Here is an 18,100-nt window from a genome sequence, read left to right as displayed (position 1 = left end):
GAAAAAGGCAGCTCAATGGCAGAAAGGCACGTGTGTCACAGCCTGGGGCACATAAGGCCCGCAGCCCAAGTCCCATAGAAGAGGCTGCAGAGGAGCCCAAGGTATGATTGTCATAGACCTGGAATCACACATCCCACACCTCGAGTCTCATAGGTGAGTCTGAAGGATGCCTAAGAGTACACTGAATGTCTGTGAGTGTCCAGGGATCCTGAGTGTTGCTATGATCTTGATTAATAAGTAGAGAAGGAGGCCCAAGAGAACACAGTGTGTCTGTGAGTGTTCTGGGACCTCGAGGGGGGCTTTGGGCTCTGTAGCGCAGGAGAAGCAGAAGTGCACGGTATGTTAGTGAGTGCTCAGGGATCTCAAGCCCCGCGGGCTCTATAGCGAGAGAGACCCAAGAATACACATAATCTGTTCCGGGATCTCAGTAGGTTCTGTGGCTCTATGCAGAGAGGGGGCCAGGAGTACAATTTATGTATATGTCTGTGCAGGGATGACAGGTCTCATGCCGTGATTCCCCCCCCCCCCCTGTGCAGAAAAGCACAAGTATTGCTGTTGCAGCCCAGGGATCAGAAGTCACAAACTGGCAGTCCCAGTCCCACAGAATTGGCTGCTGAAGAGCACACTGTGTGTGTGCCATAGTCTTCGAATCACACTTTGTACAAGTGAGCTCCAGAGAAGAGGCGGCATAGGAGCACATGGTTCATCTGCGACAGTCCTGGGATCACAGGCCGCACACTTGAGCCCCTACACCAGGGTGTAGAGGAGCAGGGAATCTAGACACAACACTCTAGAGCAGCCACCGAGAACCCTGCCAGGAATGCAGCCCGCACCAGTCATTAGCGAGGTGAGGGCCTTAGCCGCCTGAGGAAGGTTTGAACACACTGACCCATAGTTTTCATTGCACCCAGGAGGAGATTGGCTGAGAGGTTTTCCCCTACTGGGTCATGGTGAGGAAATAGAAATTTTATATGGCCAGTGTGTCCCCCACTCGCACCCTATATATGTAACTATGCCCCATGTATGTCCATGTCATCATGTAATTTCCCACTGCATTTCCGTCCAATGTTAGCATGTCAGTTATTAGGCCCTCCATGAATGAAAGGTTAATTCTGCACTGAGGCCTATGTTGCCAATGCATTTGCATGGTACACGTTTAAAAGTCGAGATGCACACGTTTTGTGGCACAGTCAAGCCAGGCCCCGAATTCAGGCTCCGAGCCTCTTCTGACTCTGAAAGCTGCAGTTTAGTTATGAATCCCTGACCTCTCCCTTACTTCCTGCTCAGCTGAGAGGTGCCCGGCCTGGCCTGCCAAGACGGTATTTTGCCTACAGTTATCTGCTCAGCTCCGCAAAAACACATTCCAGTCTAATGAAAGGGGTAAACAAACATACTCCGCCTGCAGAAGATAGGGCCTAGCCTTTCTGTCTCCAGATTTACTGAACCCGCTTCCATAGAAGGCCTATGGCCCCACGTAATGCACGAAGAAATATACACGCACACTAGCATTTAGTGATGAACAGCCTTTACTCGAGAGACCTTTACTTCAGACAATACATCCTCCAAACACAAGATATCAGATGTGCCAAAGGTGCAGGTCGTTCTGACATCCCATACTCCTCTACTAGTGCTAAAGTCAGCTCCCCCCAGCTCTCTCCAGTTACACGTCAATTACACGTCATGACCAGTTTTGCGCGCGCAAGTAGGGTAAAGGTTTCTGCTGACCCTGCAGATCTCCTCCATGCATCCACCCACCTATGACACACCTGTGACTCATCAAGTGAACACACATACGCCTTCTTTCATGCCTTCTTTCATGCCCATGTGTTCTTATCTCTCTCCTTCACTTGCTCCGCCTGGAGCGCCCCGCCTTCTCTCATTCAATGCAATTGTATGGTTTTACTATATATAATGTGTTATGTGAATAAAGACTCAGATGACGACCCTTCCTGAACCTTAGTGGTGATGGAACCCGATTCTTCATAAGCTCGAGCTTTTGTATTAAAGCCCTTTTGAACCGGACACCACGGACTCTGCCTCTCATTTTTATGAGCGATCCTTATTAATGTATAGAAATTATGACAGGGTAATACATTATTTACCACAATGGGCCCCCAAACAGGCTACTTTCTAGTTCGATTTGGATTGACTGTAGATTGTCTGCTATGAAGGGACTCTTCGAAAGGAGGAAGAAGTGACCTGAACCACCAGTGCACAGCCAGGGGGGTGGTACTTGGCTGGAAGGGACAAGAGGTTTATAGGCCCGAACAACCCTCACTGAGACCTCTTTGTCTCTGTTCCCGTTAGAGTCAAAGCAACAAATTCCCGCCCACCCATCCCTAAGATTCTTCACAGCAGAAGATTTTAATTTCACCATAAATGTGCTAAAAACAAAGATTATTGGCAAGCTTATGGCACCTGGAATTGAAATTATTCAAAACTCGCCTTGCTGTGGGCTACGTGCTGGTAACTGTTGCCTTCGAGGGGTGCTCACATCATGGCGTCTTCTTTTGCTGGGAGGGCTCTGATGTGCTTGTATCATTGCTGGCTCTCTCTCCCTGGTTATTTGACGTCACTCTTGTAAATTCCTGATATGCCACATTTTAAGTAAAATAATATAATTGCCAGGATGAATATATTTTGACAACAAAGTTGTGGTGCAAGTTATGCCGAGCTGATCAAGATGTTAAGACTTGCGATGTTGCCATGGCGTCATTCTGCAAGATGTGTCATCACAGTCCTAATGTCTGTCATGTCTTATTCCTCACATTTCAAACTGTGCACCCAATTTATTAAGAGGAAAAAATTGTTGTGTTTCACCCACCACTTTAGAGGTTTTATGGAAATTGTAAGGAGTAGAAGAGCAGGGATTACTCACAACATGCCAGAGTCACTGAGACCCCTGCCAGGAGTAACTGAGTCTGGGCCTCATCAGAGTTTGGCAGATGCAGAGATCCACCAAAATGCGGCGTCATCAGCAGCACCTCTCTGCGCTCCATCAGCAGCAACTCCCTGGGCTCCACCAGCAGCACCTCCCTGGGCTCCACCAGCAGCCCCTCCCTGGGCTCCGTCAGCAGCGCCTTTCTGGGCTCCTCCCTGGGCTCCATTAGCAGCGCCTCCCCGGGCTCCATTAGCAGCACCGCCTGGACTCCATCAGCAGCACCTCCCCGGCTCTATCAGCAGCACCTCTGTGGGCTCCACCAGCAGCACCTCCCCGGCTCCATCAGCAGCATCACCCCGGCTCCTTCAGCAGCACCTCCCTGGGCTCCACCAGCAGCACCTCCCTGGGCTCCACCAGCAGCACCTCCCTGGGCTCCACTAGCAGCCCCTCCCCCCTGGGCTCCGTCAGCAGCGCCTCCCCGGGCTCCATCGGCAGCGCCTCCCTGTCCTCCCATGGCTCCATCAGCAGCACCTTTCTGGGCTCCCTCAGCAGCACCTCTCTGGGCTCCCTCAGTAGCACCTCTCTGGGCTTCATCAGCAGCACCTCCCTGGGCTCTTCCAGCAGCGCCTATCTGTGCTCCATCTGCTGCACCTCCCTGGGCTCCATCAGCAGCACCTCCCCAGGCTCCCTCAGCAGCACCTCCCTGGGCTCCACCAGCAGCCCCTCCCTGGGCTCCGTCAGCAGCGCCTCCCCGGGCTCCATCGGCAGCGCCTCCCTGTCCTCCATCGGCAGTACCTCCCCGGGCTCCATTGGCTGCACCTCCCTGGGCTCCATCAGCAGCCTCTCCCTGGGCTCCATCAGCAGCGCCTCCTTGGACTCCACCAGCAGCGCCTCCCTGGGCTCCACCAGCAGCGCCTCCCTGGGCTCCATCAGCAGCGCCTCCCTGGGCTCCATCAGCAGTGCCTTTCTGGGCTCCCTCAGCAGCGCCTTTCTGGGCTCCCTCAGCAGCGCCTTTCTGGGCTCCCTCAGCAGCACCTCTCTGGGCTCCATCAGCAGCACCTCCCTGGGCTCCATCAGCAGCACCTCCCCAGGCTCCCTCAGAAGCGCCTCCCTGGGCTCCAGCAGCAGAAACCCTTTCTAAAGGCCCATCTGCTGCTGGTCCCTCGGTCACTCTGATGCAGCGCTCACCCAGAAATATCACCAACCCAGGGTCCAAGTCACTCTGGTGGGGCCTTTAACACAAAAGTACAACACACCTAGTCACACACACACACTTTACCCCAGACTCTTGCAAATTTATATATACAATGGGTTGAGTGTATTCTTTCCTATGACAGGATACCTTTTAAGCACAGATTTTAACACCAACATTTGTTTCCATCAATAGTCCTACTAAACTAATCTATGCATCAATGTACCCCGCCAATCAGGTCGATGGACCAATTAGTTGAGCAAGTTGATAGTGATTGTTAAGACCAGCTTAACCTCACTAGAACAATACATTGATTTGCATAATTAATTGACTCTAAAAGAATCACAAACACCTGAAATCATTTAAAAGATTTCATGTAATTAATTTGCATAAAAGAAAATTAGCATTTATTCTATCATTGTTAATTCTCACTGAGCATTGCTATTTATTCAGGCAATAAATCAAGTAAAACTGTGTAATAAAAATCATGAAGAGAAAATTCAGGTTCACATTAATTGCATTATTCTCTAAAATAAAACATTAAACCTTGGTCATGTAACTGAAAGAGAAATTCTGCATGAAAAGACCAGAGAATCATAGTTAAAAACACATGCATTTAATTCTAAAGATTTCTATACTAAAACCCTGCCTACCCAGCACTAAACCCCAAAGCTATACTTACTAACCCAGGCCTCCTCGGAGGCAGTCTTTTTCCCAGGCCTAGTGTCCCGTTACGAATCTCGAACCTACAGGGGTTTATCAGTGAACCTTTTGGCATAGTTTCAGGCTCTCAGAATTCTCTGCAAACAGCTGCAGTGCAATCAGCATCTCCCTCTCTGCGATCAGCTCCTGTGACTCTAACAGACCCCAATTTTGGTGTGATATTTATACTGTATTTGTTGGCTCTCTACCCTCAAATGTTTCAACTCTTTCCATTTTCCTTTCTCTGATTGGTCATGACATTGCAATTATTAGCTTGAGAATACAGGTGGTGCACCAAAGATAGAAGTCCAGAAAATTGTAATATTGTGAAAATCCTTTATTTGGTTCAATCTTTAAAAGACCTCAGCCAATGCGTTTCGTTCCATGCGGAACTTAATCAGGGCTGAAAGAACACAGAATAAAAAACACTAAATACACAAACATACAGCACATATACTTACAATAACAACAATCAAAAAATAACACCATGAATCGTAAGACAAAGTACACGGACCAATCTTAAAACTATGCCATATAAGACCCATAGGTCTATTAATAATATGACACACACATGAATATTCACAAAAGACAAGCAACAGAGTGAGATGGGAACAAAACATAAAAGCGGGGAATAGTTACATTACGGAGTGCATAAGATCACTTTCCACCAGGATTTACACGTGCGCCATTAGGACACACCATTAGGGGAAAGATCAAAATTAAAACAGTAGCAGCAAACTAACGGAAAGAATGAATAGGAGAACGGAAAAGAAAATAGTGTGCAGTAGAGAAGAATAGGAGATACACATGAAATAAGAAATAGAAGCAATTAAGATTGAAAAGATAGTCTTTCCTGTCTAGTCCAAAGGGATTCTAAAAGGTGTTTATAATATATATCAAGCAACTGAACCAATTTATATATTTTGGGGTATCCATGCATCACATATTGATAGTTCTAGTGCAACAACAAGATAATGCTGCACTGGAGACATAGAGATGGACATCCCCTTGATGTAACCTGTTACATAAGGAAGTATTGGAAAAATAGGCTACGAGTCAGCGTCTCACCTTGTTAGTCTCTTGATAGTTCCTTGAAGTGGTCGAATAATGAGAGTTAAGAAGCATCGACGATATGAGTAGATCACTTTCTAAACATAACAATAAAAAATATATATATATATATATCAGGCTCCATAGTACAAAAGGTCCTCAGTGTGCAATGTATATAATCCCAGTCAAGTCTGGATTTGTATAGCGCGCTACATACCCAGAGGGTCTCAAGGCGCTTGAAGAAGGGTGGGGAGTTACTTGTTGAATATCCACGTTTTGAGTTGTTTTCTGAATGCTAGGTGGTTCTGAGTAAGGCGAAGGTCAGTGGGAAGTGAGTTCCAAGTTTAGCTGCTAGGTAGGAGAAGGATCTACCTCCCATGGTGGTTTTGTTGATGCGGGGTACAGTGGCAAGGGCTTGGTTGGAGGATCGTAGCTGGCGGGAGGGGGTGTAGAAGGATAGTCGTGTGTTGAGGCATTCGGGTCCGATTTCGTAGAGTGCTTTGTGTGCGTTGGTTAGGAGTCGGAAAGTGATCCTCTTATTGACGGGGAGCCAGTGGAGGTTTTTCAGGTGATCAGAGATGTGTTCTTTACGCGGGATGTCTAATATGAGCCTGGCTGAGGCGTTCTGGATGCGTTGTAGTTTTTTCTGGAGTTTTGCGGTGGTGCCGGCGTAGAGGGTGTTTCCGTAGTCCAGTCGGCTCGTGACCAGAGCGTGGGTGACTGTTTTTCTAGTTTCGGTAGGGATCCAGCGAAATGTTTTTTTGAGCATGCGAAGAATGTTGAAGCAGGATGAAGAAACGGCGTTGACTTGTCTGTTCATCGAGAGTGAGGAATCCGGGATGACGCCCAGGTTCCGTGCGTGGTCTGTCGGGATGGGTGCTTTTCCAAGGGCCTCTGGCCACCAAGAGTCGTCCCAGGCGGAGGGGGAGGAACCTAAGATGAGGACTTCTGTTTTGTCTGAGTTCAGTTTCAGACGGCTGTGCTTCATCCATTCGGCTACTTCTTTCATTCCTTCGTGTAGGTTGGTTTTGGCCGTGTTAGGGTCTCTGGTGAGTGATAGGATCAGTTGAGTGTCGTCGGCGTAGGAGATGATGTTGAGGTTATGTTGGCGTGCGATGGCCGCGAGGGGGTTCATGTAGACGTTGAAGAGGGTGGGACTGAGTGAGGACCCTTGAGGTACGCCGCAGATGACTTCAGTGGCCTCTGACTTGAATGGTGGAAGGCGGACTCTCTGCGTTCTTCCGGAGAGGAACGAGGTGATCCATTCCAGTGCTTTTCCTTGGATTCCGATGTTTTTGAGGCGCTGTAGAAGGGTGCTATGGCAGACTGTGTCGAAGGCTGCGGAGAGGTCGAGGAGGATGAGGGCGACTGTGTCTCCATTGTCCAGTAGAGTTCGAATGTCGTCTGTTGCTGCGATGAGGGCGGTTTCGGTGCTGTGCTTGGCTCGGAAGCCGGACTGTGAGGAGTCGAGGGATTTGTTGGTTTCGAGGAATGCGGCGAGCTGGTTGTTGACAGCTTTCTCGATGACTTTGGCTGGGAATGGAAGGAGTGAGATAGGGCGATAGTTTTTGAGTTCGGTGGGGTCAGCTGTGGGTTTCTTCAGGAGGGCGCTGAGTTCGGCATGTTTCCAGCTTTCCGGGAAGGTTGCGGAGTTGAGGGAGCAGTTGATGACGTCTCGGAGGTGCGGTGCAATAATGGAGTCTGCTTTGTTAAATATGTGGTGGGGGCAAGGGTCAGTGGGGGATCCTGAGTGGATAGAGTTCATCAGACGTATGGTGTCCTCAGTGGAGATTGGCTTCCAGTCATTGAGGATGTTCAGGGGGGGTGGGGTTCCTGCAGGGGATTGGGAGGGTTGGTCTCCGGGTTGGTTGTCGAAGCTGTTGTGGATGTCTGCGATTTTGTTGTGGAAGAATGAGGCTAGGGAGTCGCAGAGGGCTTGGGAGGGGGTGATGTCGTTGGAGTTGGCTGAGGGGTTGGTAAATTCCTTGACGATGTTGAATAATTCCTTGCTGTTGTGGGCGTTATTATCTAGACGGTCCTTGAAGGCTGCTTTCTTGGCATTTCGGATTAGTTGGTGGTGTATGCGGGTGGCGTTTTTGAAGGCGTCCTTGGTGCTGGTGGTTGGGTCTTTTTTCCAGGCCTTTTCGAGGGAGCGACAGAGTTTTTTGGATTTCTTAAGGTCATCATTGAACCAGGAGGCCTTCTTGCTGCCTAGTTTGATTTGTCGTTTTTTCAGTGGTGCTAGGATGTCGGCGCTGTTGGATAACCATTGGGTGAGGTTGGTGGCTGCTTGGTCTGCGTTTGAGGAATGGGCGGGGGGCTTTTGAAGAAGCGATGAGGAGATCTGGTCGATGGTGATTTTGTTCCAGTTTCTTTGCAGAGTGGGTTGGGGGTGGTTGTTGGATGTGGGCTTGTTGTAGGTGAAGTGAACGCAGCTGTGGGCAGTCCAAAGGAGAGCTGTGGTATGGCTGAAGGAAACATGTTACCTCCAATCCCTTGCTTGCCTCTATACACCAAAGAGAAACCTCCGGTCTCAGACAGCAGCATGGTTCTGCATACCAAGGTTTAAACGTACAAGATCAGGGGGCAGATCTTTTGCCTATCTCGGACCGTCCCTGTGGAACACGCTTCCTCCAAGCATTCGGAAGGAAGATAACTACCACAATTTCAGAAAGCTTGTAAAGACCTGGCTGTACGAACAATAATCCCTCAAAGTCTCCCTCCGTTTCTGTCTTTTCGCCTCTAGCTGTGTCTAGGCGCCGGGAAACCCTTCTTGGGTAGCTGTTGCGCCCTATAAATTGACAATAAATAAATAAATAAATGTTTGCTGGAGGTGAAGATAGGGTCGAGTGTGTGACCTGCGATGTGGGTGGAGGTAGTGACAAGTTGTTTAAGTCCGAGGTTTGTGAGGTTGTCCGAAAGGGTGGAGGTGTTGTGGTCGTTGTTCTTTTCAAGGTGAAAGTTGAGGTCTCCCAAAAGGATGTAGTCCTCGGAGGGGAGCGCGTGTGGAGTGATGAAGTCTGTGATGTCTTCACTAAATTGTGCGCGGGGTCCTGGTGGCCTGTAAAGGAGGGTGCCTCTGAGTGTGGTCTTGGGGTCGATGTGGATCTGGAAGTGAAGGTGTTCAGAGTTGGCGAGATTGATGTCTGAGCTGGTTGAGATGCGAATGGATTTCTTATGGACGATAGCGATGCCTCCTCCTGTGTGGCCGGTGCGGTCCTTGCGAATGATCTTATAGCCTTTCGGGATGGCAATGGTGATGTCTGGGGCAGAAGTGGCGTTCATCCATGTTTCTGTTAGGAAGGCGACGTCCAGAGATATGGTGTCGAGTAGATTCCAGAGGTCAATGGGGTGCCTGTGGACCGATCGGGTGTTGAGCAGGATGCTTTGTAGTTGGTTGGGGTCGGATATCTGTTGTGTGTTCGTAGATGAGGAGTAGTTCTTGGTGGCGTCAAACTTGCAGGAGTTGCAGGAAAAGGGTCCATGGGTGTGGCCAGGAGCAGCTTGGACGCAGGTGAGGGATCGGCCGGGGTTGAGGGCTAGGAGGGTGGTGGCATCGTAAGTAATGCGGGAGGGGTGGACTTCACGAGGACCAGGGGGTATATTGTTGTGTCCAGGGGATTGATGGACGGAGTTTAGCCTTGATGGACGGAGTTTAGCCTATCTCATGAAACAAATGGCGAAGTAGAATCAACCCGATACCCCCAGAATAAAAAAATTAGAGAGAATAACAGAACTCCTATAACGATCCCATATAGGAATCTAGAGCATCTACCAAACCCCCATCAACGCTGGGTGGCAAGTTCAAATACACGGGTCAGGAGAGAGTAGCATTATCGTAACCCCCCTATTATATTGGGATAATACACAATCTCACCTGTGGTGTAATATAAAGGTTCAAGTTGCAAAGGCAGCAATTATCAGCAACCAGGTGACTCCCGAGTCGCAGCACTTGTAAACCACAAAGGTAGTTGTGGATCTATTCAAGACAATATAAACACATACATATCATGAGGGCCCACAGCGTGAGGATGGGCCCAAAAAGACCAGTGACCAGGTATGCTAAAACACCCGATATATATCTTCACAGACAAAAAAAACATATTTCCTTAGTCCGCAAAAGTATTGATGGTCAAAGATAAATATTACCAACTCGATTCTACTATGGAAAAAGTGCCCATCTAAGACAGACTCCTATAGGATGTTATAAGACACATTAAATTAAGCATAAGGTAAAGACATTGCCATAAAATCTCAAGAACCAACGAGCTGTAATAAATAAAAGGAACCACTCGAGGGAAAACAAAAATCCAGCCCTATTAATACAGTACAAATGTACTCACCTATAGATATAATGAGCCACCCTTTGTCGCATTAGGTTAAACCTGCCGACCGACCAAAAGAATGGTCGCTCAGCTAAAAAAAGGGAGATATATAAATAACACGGGTCGGACATATGACAATTATTTACAAAAAGGAAAATTTCATTCTAAAATGCAGTGACAATTGCCAAAAACATGTTGCCAGATTTACCTTAGGTAAACAAATAAATGGGAAACGGTGCATCTATAACCCCGGACAGCATAGGTGTAATTTTCTGCCCGTCTACATATATTCCCCCTGTGTAGAGAGAGAAAGAAATGGGTTTACACATGAATCTGTAATCCTCAAGGTTCAAGTCGTGAGCATAGTAAGCACAAATAAATATTGGTTGATAGAGAAGGATATATGTGCCTCCCCCCATCGTTAATGCCATCTAAGCGTGATCCTCACTCGGTCAGAAAACTACTTACAAGTATGGTAGTTAACATACTTACTAATTAGTCAACCTGTACGGGGTCAATAACATCAAACCCACAAACATAGAGCTAAAGGGCCATCCATAATCCAAAGCCAACGCACTTATTTGGTGTTAGAAATATATGCATTACTTCGAGTTATGGTAAAACTGAGATCCAGCATTAAATATATTATAAGACCCTCCATCTATAAAGTCTAGCACCAAAGAAAGAACCAACAGTCTATGTAACCCACCATCAATAAATGGGAGGCAAATACGTTCCGAAAGTAACCCCATTACCTGGTCACATTACGTGGGTGCCCAAAAATCAGCCGGCTCGCGAATCTCGCCATGTCTGTGGGTCCGGTTCAAATAGTCCGCGTCTACCCATAATGCACCCGCCTAATCACGTGTATCCAATAGAATGAACGCATTTTACCTCTTGTCGAGAGTGTGCGCCATCTTAGAACGGTTCAAGAGTGTACTCAGCCAGATTAGAAATACATATGCCTCTATCATCACTGCACATACAGAGTTTAGAAAAAGGTAAAAAGAACATAAATGAGCTATTGATCAACTAATATCCAAAGGGTAATGAGAACGGGATGGACCGATTAGAAAACTAATATACATTATTAGACTTAAATAATAAATGAACGTCCTGTTCGGAAATGACGTTAGCAGTACCATTATGGCATCTCATGTAGGCACATGAAGATCCTACCTTATGTTGATCATATTTTGAATTAGATAATGTGCGCCTTCCAAATTATTGACAAGTGCGATCCTATGTATATCTACTGATAGTGTGAGAGGCATATGTCGAAATTTATACTGGGAACCCAGCGCCATCTTAAAAGGGATCACAAATATAGTCATAGTGTAAATAAACACTATCATTATTAGGGTGGCTACCAAGAGCGTTGTGTCACACGCGATACTGTAATCTAATGCAAATCACAATTAGCAATAACTAGACGGAGCTTCACAAACTTATATAGAGGCATAATCATATCACACTCAACAATATAACCTTACCTGAGAACATCTAGAAATATTGGACTGAGCTCCACAGACTAGACAAATGCATACACCCAAGTACACCAGATCTGTACGTAAATAGAACAACTGGCCCTATAGGTTATCGCTCAAACGCTCCGTCCATCATCCCCTTTTGTATCGCTTTGTTCGCCCTAAGTTGGCAGGGTTTGCTCAGACGTGAGTCCCTTGCTCACTTGGCCACTGGAATCAAGATAGCCTGGCTGATGAGGATTATGAATCCGAAACCGGTCCTCGGAAGCTTGTTTCCGGTCCAGGGAAGGCATGGCTTGGCAGTTCGGGCTGGACTGTTCCCATGAGGCACAGGGTCAGACTGATTTGCATATAGCCATGTCTGAACTGGGGTGGCAGAGTGGGCTAAAGAACGGTGATGGATCAAACCCAGATATTTTGACTGGGTGTGAGTGTTTGATTGGTTCAGATGCTCCGTCAATCACCACCCCCTTTTGTACCGCTTTTGGCCGCCATAAGTGTGGCAGGGTATGCTCAGACGTGAGTCCCTTGCTCACTTTGCCACTGGATTCAAGCAAGCCGGGCTGAAGATGGCTGGAATGCCAGTAACCGGTCCTCGGCAGCTTGTTTCCGGTCCAGGGAAGGCATGGCTTGGCAGTTCGGCCTGGACTGTTCCCATGAGGCACAGGGTCAGACTGATTTGCATATAGCCATGCCTGAACTGGGGTGGCAGAGTGGGCTAAAGAACGGTGATGGATCAAACCCAGATCTTTTGACTGGGTGTGAGTGTTTCATTGGTTCAGATGCTCTGTCCATCACCACCCCCTTTTGTACCGTTTTTGGCCGACATAAGTGTGGCAGGATATGCTCAGACGTGAGTCCCTTGCTCACTTTGCCACTGGATTCAAGCAAGCTGGGCTGAAGACAGCTGGAAGGCCAGAAACCGGTCCTCGGAAGCTTGTTTCCGGTCCAGGGAAGGCATGGCTTGGCAGTTCGGGCTGGACTGTTCCCATAAGGCACAAGGTCAGACTAATTTGCATATAGCCATGTCTGAACTGGGGTGGCAGAGTGGGCTAAAGAACGGTGATGGATCAAACCCAGATCTTTTGACTGGGTGTGAGTGTTTGATTGGTTCAGATGCTCCCTCCATCACCACCCCCTTTTGTACCGCTTTTGGCCGCCATAAGTGTGGCAGGGTATGCTCAGATGTGAGTCCCTTGCTCACTTTGCCACTGGATTCAAGCAAGCCGTGCTGAAGACGGCTGGAATTCCAGAAACCGGTCCTCGGAAGCTTGTTTCCGGTCCAGGGAAGGCATGGCTTGGCAGTTCGGGCTGGACTGTTCTCATGAGGCACAGGGTCAGACGGATTTGCATATAGCCATGTCTGAACTGGGGTGGCAGAGTGGACTAAAAAACGGTGACGGATCAAACCCAGATTTTTTGACTGAGTGTGAGTGTTTGATTGGTTCAGATGCTCCGTCCATCACCACCCCCTTTTGTACTGCTTTTGGCTGCCATAGGTGTGGCAGGTTATGCTCAGACGTGAGTCCCTTGCTCACTTTGCCACTGGATTCAAGCAAGCCGGGCTGAAGACGGCTGGAATGCCAGAAACCGGTCCTCGGAAGCTTGTTTCCGGTCCAGGGAAGGCATGGCTTGGCAGTTCGGACTGGACTGTTCCCATGAGGCACAGGGTCAGACTTATTTGCATATAGCCATGTCTGAACTGGGGTGGCAGAGTGGGCTAAAGAACGGTAATGGATCAAACCCAGATCTTTTGACTGGGTGTGAGTGTTTGATTGGTTCAGATGCTCCGTCCATCACCACCCCCTTTTGTACCGCGTATGCCTTTCCGTGGCGGCATTGCCGCCACGGAAAGGCATGTCCTGAAGCTCATCCTAATATGGCTGGCGGTGTCTGATAGACACCGCCACCATATTAGAGCTTTTCCGCCACAGTCGGAAGGCGACTGCGGCGGAAAAGCGGCGGACGGTCTTCCCATCCGCCGATGACCCCCCAGCCATCCTAATGTTGCGGGGGTCTTTTCATTTACCGCAGCGGTGAATCCGCAGCCTCCGGGCCGGCAGTGGCTTCCGCCGGCCCGGAGGATGCGGATTCACCGCAATCCTAATCGACCCCATAGTTCTGAAGTTTGAAATCTACAAATTGGGACAGCTTTTCTGTTGGTGACCCCACTCCTGATATTATCGGCCTTCCAGGAGGAAATTGTCCTCCCTTATGCACCTTTGGTAGTACATAAATGCAAGGGAAGGATGGACATTCCACCCATAAGAACCTGAGTTCATCTTCAGTAAGAAGTCCTGTCTCTCTCCAGTCAAGTAATTTGGCATTAATCAGGAGGGTGCTCTCAGTGATTGGATTATTGGGCAGTTCCCTATAGTATGACTTGTTATCAAGTTGTCTTGCTATCTCATTCATGTAATCATCGTGATTCATGATCACGATGTTACCGCCTTTGTCGGCCTCTCTTATTACGATGTTGTTATCTTTATTGAGTCTTCTGAGTGCTTGTCTTTCTGCCAGAGTGATGTTGTAAGTGGCCCAAGACGTAAATCTACTAGGTTTCTCGAGGTTATAGAGATCCTGGGTAATCTTATCATAAAAGATGTCAATGTTGTGATGATAGGAGTGTGTAGGTGTAAATTTAGACTGTGGATGGAGACCAGTATCTGTGTTGGTATCCTGTGAAATTAAGGGTCAGGAGACAGTGTATATTACGTACCTCACCTATTGTGTGTGTCACAGTACTCTGTTTGTCTACGGACTCTCTAGGGTCATGTGGTATGTTAGAAAAATAGTCTTTTAACTTCAACACCCTTATAAATTTAAAAATGTCCACGTGTATATTCGCAAAATCTCCGACCTGTGTAGGGCAAAAACTAAGACCTTTACTCAGGATCTTTGCTTCCTCAGAGTCCAAAATTTTATTTGAGAGGTTTACAATCTTTAAATCTGTATTGACATTGGGTAACAACATCGTGTCAGCAATTTCACATGTATTCAAAACAGTTACTTTCTCAATTTGGTTCCCACAGTTTGATTGTTCACTGGTTTCCCTTTTGTATCTGCCTTTAGATCTCTCCCTGCCTTGTTTTTTGAGATCTCTTTTTTGTTGAAGGTGGTTGCTGATTCTGAGCTTTGCCAGTTCCTTTTGAAAGGAAGTGGCTCCCTCCTCTGAAGGGACGTCTGGTGTAGTGATATTGGAAGCCATACTACTCTGGGATGATTCAGAGATATTACTAATTGAGCCTGTGTCATCACTCTCCTCTCTATTATCCCTTGTCCTTTTCTTAGTTACATCATCAGTACCCTGTATGCCATCATATTTTTTGGCAAAGGTATAAACCCTGCCATCTCTTTTGATTTTAGTTAATTACTTGTTTTTGAGGTAAGTCTGATGGTTGTCCATTACTTCTTTCAAGATGGCATAGTTGTTCTCAATCAATTCCTTCTCAGGCATATCATTAATTTCTTTCTCAAGAATCTCAATCTCAGCTTGGAGTTTCTCCCCCTTTTCCGCAGCATGTCTTACTAAGATTTTCATCATAGTACTAGATGCCCCCTCTAAATTGCATTCCCACTCCTTTAGAAGATCATTACTTAAGTCTTCAAATGTTGGAAAGATCAAGATCCGCCACCCTCGCGGTATCTCGCCATTTTTCATGTATTGTTCCAACGTTACACCATCCCACCATCTGCTTAGTTCCTGTTTACGGAGGCGTTCTAGTTCCAGGAACATGCCCTCAAGGTTTAATGTAACAGTGGTGGTCTTATTAGGTACTACTTTGGACCTATCAGCCCCAAATAAATCTTGGGCCAACTCCTCACGTCCATCCTGATATCTAGGCATTATAGATATAGGATATCAATGATTACAATTGTACAGTAAGAATGGTAACCATAGAAACGAGTGCGAAACAGTCCAGAGAACAATTATGAAGAACAGCAAAAATGTGGCTGACCACGGTTAGGCACTTCAGTTTCCAAATAGGTTTGTTAATATTGTGTTTGTGCACAAAACACCCAGAGCTAGCCACACGAAAACTCCACTGTTGAAACAGATACCAAATCTTGAGAATACAGATGGTGCACCAAAGATAGAAGTCCAGAAAATTGCAATATTGTGAAAATCCTTTATTGGTTCAATTTTAAAAGGCCTCAGCCAACGCTTCTCTCAGCAAAATGATGTTAGGTTTTTTGTACTGTGCAGAACCGGGGAAAGCTAAGCCATTTTGGAATTGGCAACCCACCAAAACTACAATAAACAGAAAGCAGAAAATGTAAATACACAAAATATATGTGTTTTCTGTCCCCCAACTACCAGTGCTAATATGTATCCTTTAAAACTGTTACCTAGCAGAAAAGCATCTCACTGCAAGCCATTAAAAATAAAGCAGAAAAGCAACATGCAAATGCACAATGCACATTACGACACAGACATGAATTATTACACCACTTAAATGCACAAAATAGATTAAACATGCGTTTTACATCACTAATTAATATGTTAATTAAACCTGTTAGTGCAAAGCATTTCCCACATGTAATGTGTGTGTTTTTATTAATACACAGCAATCAAAATTAATATAATACTTTGTTATGGGGGTGATTGATCTGAATGGGGTACACACAAAATCTTCTGTACCTCGCTCCATCAATTTCCCTCCTTTGATGATCGCAAATCCTGAATACCTTGAACGATTTGTGAATCATCACCAAAACCCCAAACCACCCATATTTTCCACTAAATTTTATTCGATCAGACACTTCTTCTCAATAATATTTGTTAGTTCAGCAAATTCTTTCTCATTTGCCTTGTACTTGACAAAAATGTTATCTTTCGTTCTAAATCTGAAATGTACTTATCCTTATGAAATGCAATTCTTTCTACTGGTGGCAACTATTGGTACATTGTTAACAGTCTCATTAGGAAAATGATGATACAACATAAACACATCTTATACCTAAAGCAAAACATGTTATATTTACTATGGTATCTAAGTTATCCTATAAATCTACTAAATATGTACTGTTTGTACAAAGTGTGTTTCCACACTTGAATGACTTTCAGTCCTTTGCCCCTTCTTTTATTTTAACTACTTGGAAATGGTTCATCAAAAAAATCGTCTTTGTCTCGTGTGCTAAACCCAGAATTGTTTTCTGTAACACTGTTATGGTCACCTCAAGTAATCCCTGAATTCATGTGTAAATCATCCCTATCTATATCTTCACAGTCTTTGTTTGGATTTTCCTGATCATCCTTGCCTCCACTAGTGTCAGATAGGATAACTCTCAGTTTTTTTGAGTTTTCTTTTTCCTTGACCCCTCTCGTAAGGTCACTCCCAGACTTTCTTGGCTATTCGCTTCCTCTTTTATATCAGGAAGTGCCATATATGTCCATTTCAGTGACGTGTACTTCAGATTTGGTCTCTTTGTATGTTGTCTTAATTCTGTAGTACTTTCTAAATCATTGTCAGGTGAAAAATCATTAAGTCTTACACCATGCTGTACACTCTCACAGTCTGTTGGTCTTAAATCTCCAGTTTTACAGTCTGTTTCTCTTGTGTTACCAGCTTCTGGTTGCTTAGCACCTGATTCCGAACATGTATCCAAAAGCTGTGGTCCATTTCTCAGTGGGCTGTCTTGTTGACCAGGTATATGTGTTTTTCTCATTGCTTGTCCCATTAGTATCTTGTAATGATTTAAATCTGTCCTTCTATCATTTGTAATTCTCATGGTCACTAGAACTAGGGGCAAAACATCCAGCCAATTCAAGTCAGTGGAATCACACATTTTTGCTAGTTTGATTTTCATTGTGCCAATCACCTGTTCACCAACTCCAGAAGCTTCTGGACAATAGGCACAATACAGTTTCTTTTTAGTGCTCAGTATTTCACAAATCAGACTGATAACTTTGTTGGCAAGATCAGTTTCCCTATCTGTGTGTGCCTGCCCATGATACATGTATGCAAAATGAGCAAACATATTGTTGGGCATAACAGCTCTTTCATCTTGGTAGGCCCAAACATCATTCTCTTCTTTTTGTGTGCAACCTTCTCTTACCCATGTTTCCTTTTCCTCATCACTTGCCTGATCCTGCACTTTCCTCACTTCTTCCCATGTTTCTGCTGTGTTAGTAAGCATGTGATATTGGGAAAAGGTGTCTTTCTTTGCCCATATCTGATTCAAAGAACAATCTTGTTTTGTGCAATATTTTGCCAATTTATCTGCAAACCAATTCCCTCTGGTAATGTAGTCAGTTTCACATTTGTGAGCAGCAGGAACTGCTAATGATCCCCTATCAGCTATTTGTTTTTTCTTCTTTCTCCACCTGCTTCTCCATTCTTCAACTTGTTTTCTTTCTCAGCAATTCTTTACTTTTAGATTTTCTTCCAGCTTTGTTTACATTTTCTATGCCCTTCTCTGTGAAGTTTGATCTATATGGTTTTTGCAAATCCCTACATTT

The 18,100-nt window shown here is 46.0% G+C and overlaps 1 pseudogene; it reads right to left on the bottom strand.

Annotated features, from left to right (window-relative positions):
• Nucleotides 1-16,816: 16,816 nt before the first annotated feature.
• On the bottom strand, nucleotides 16,817-17,778 carry LOC147724966 (uncharacterized; annotated as a pseudogene).
• Between the last annotated feature and the right edge of the window lie 322 nt (nucleotides 17,779-18,100).

This window comes from Lissotriton vulgaris, chromosome 4_1, assembly GCF_964263255.1.
Source record: "Lissotriton vulgaris chromosome 4_1, aLisVul1.2, whole genome shotgun sequence".
Taxonomy (NCBI): domain Eukaryota; kingdom Metazoa; phylum Chordata; class Amphibia; order Caudata; family Salamandridae; genus Lissotriton; species Lissotriton vulgaris.
The sequence above is the reverse complement of the archived record's forward strand: the minus strand, read 5'-3'. Positions and strand labels throughout refer to the sequence as shown.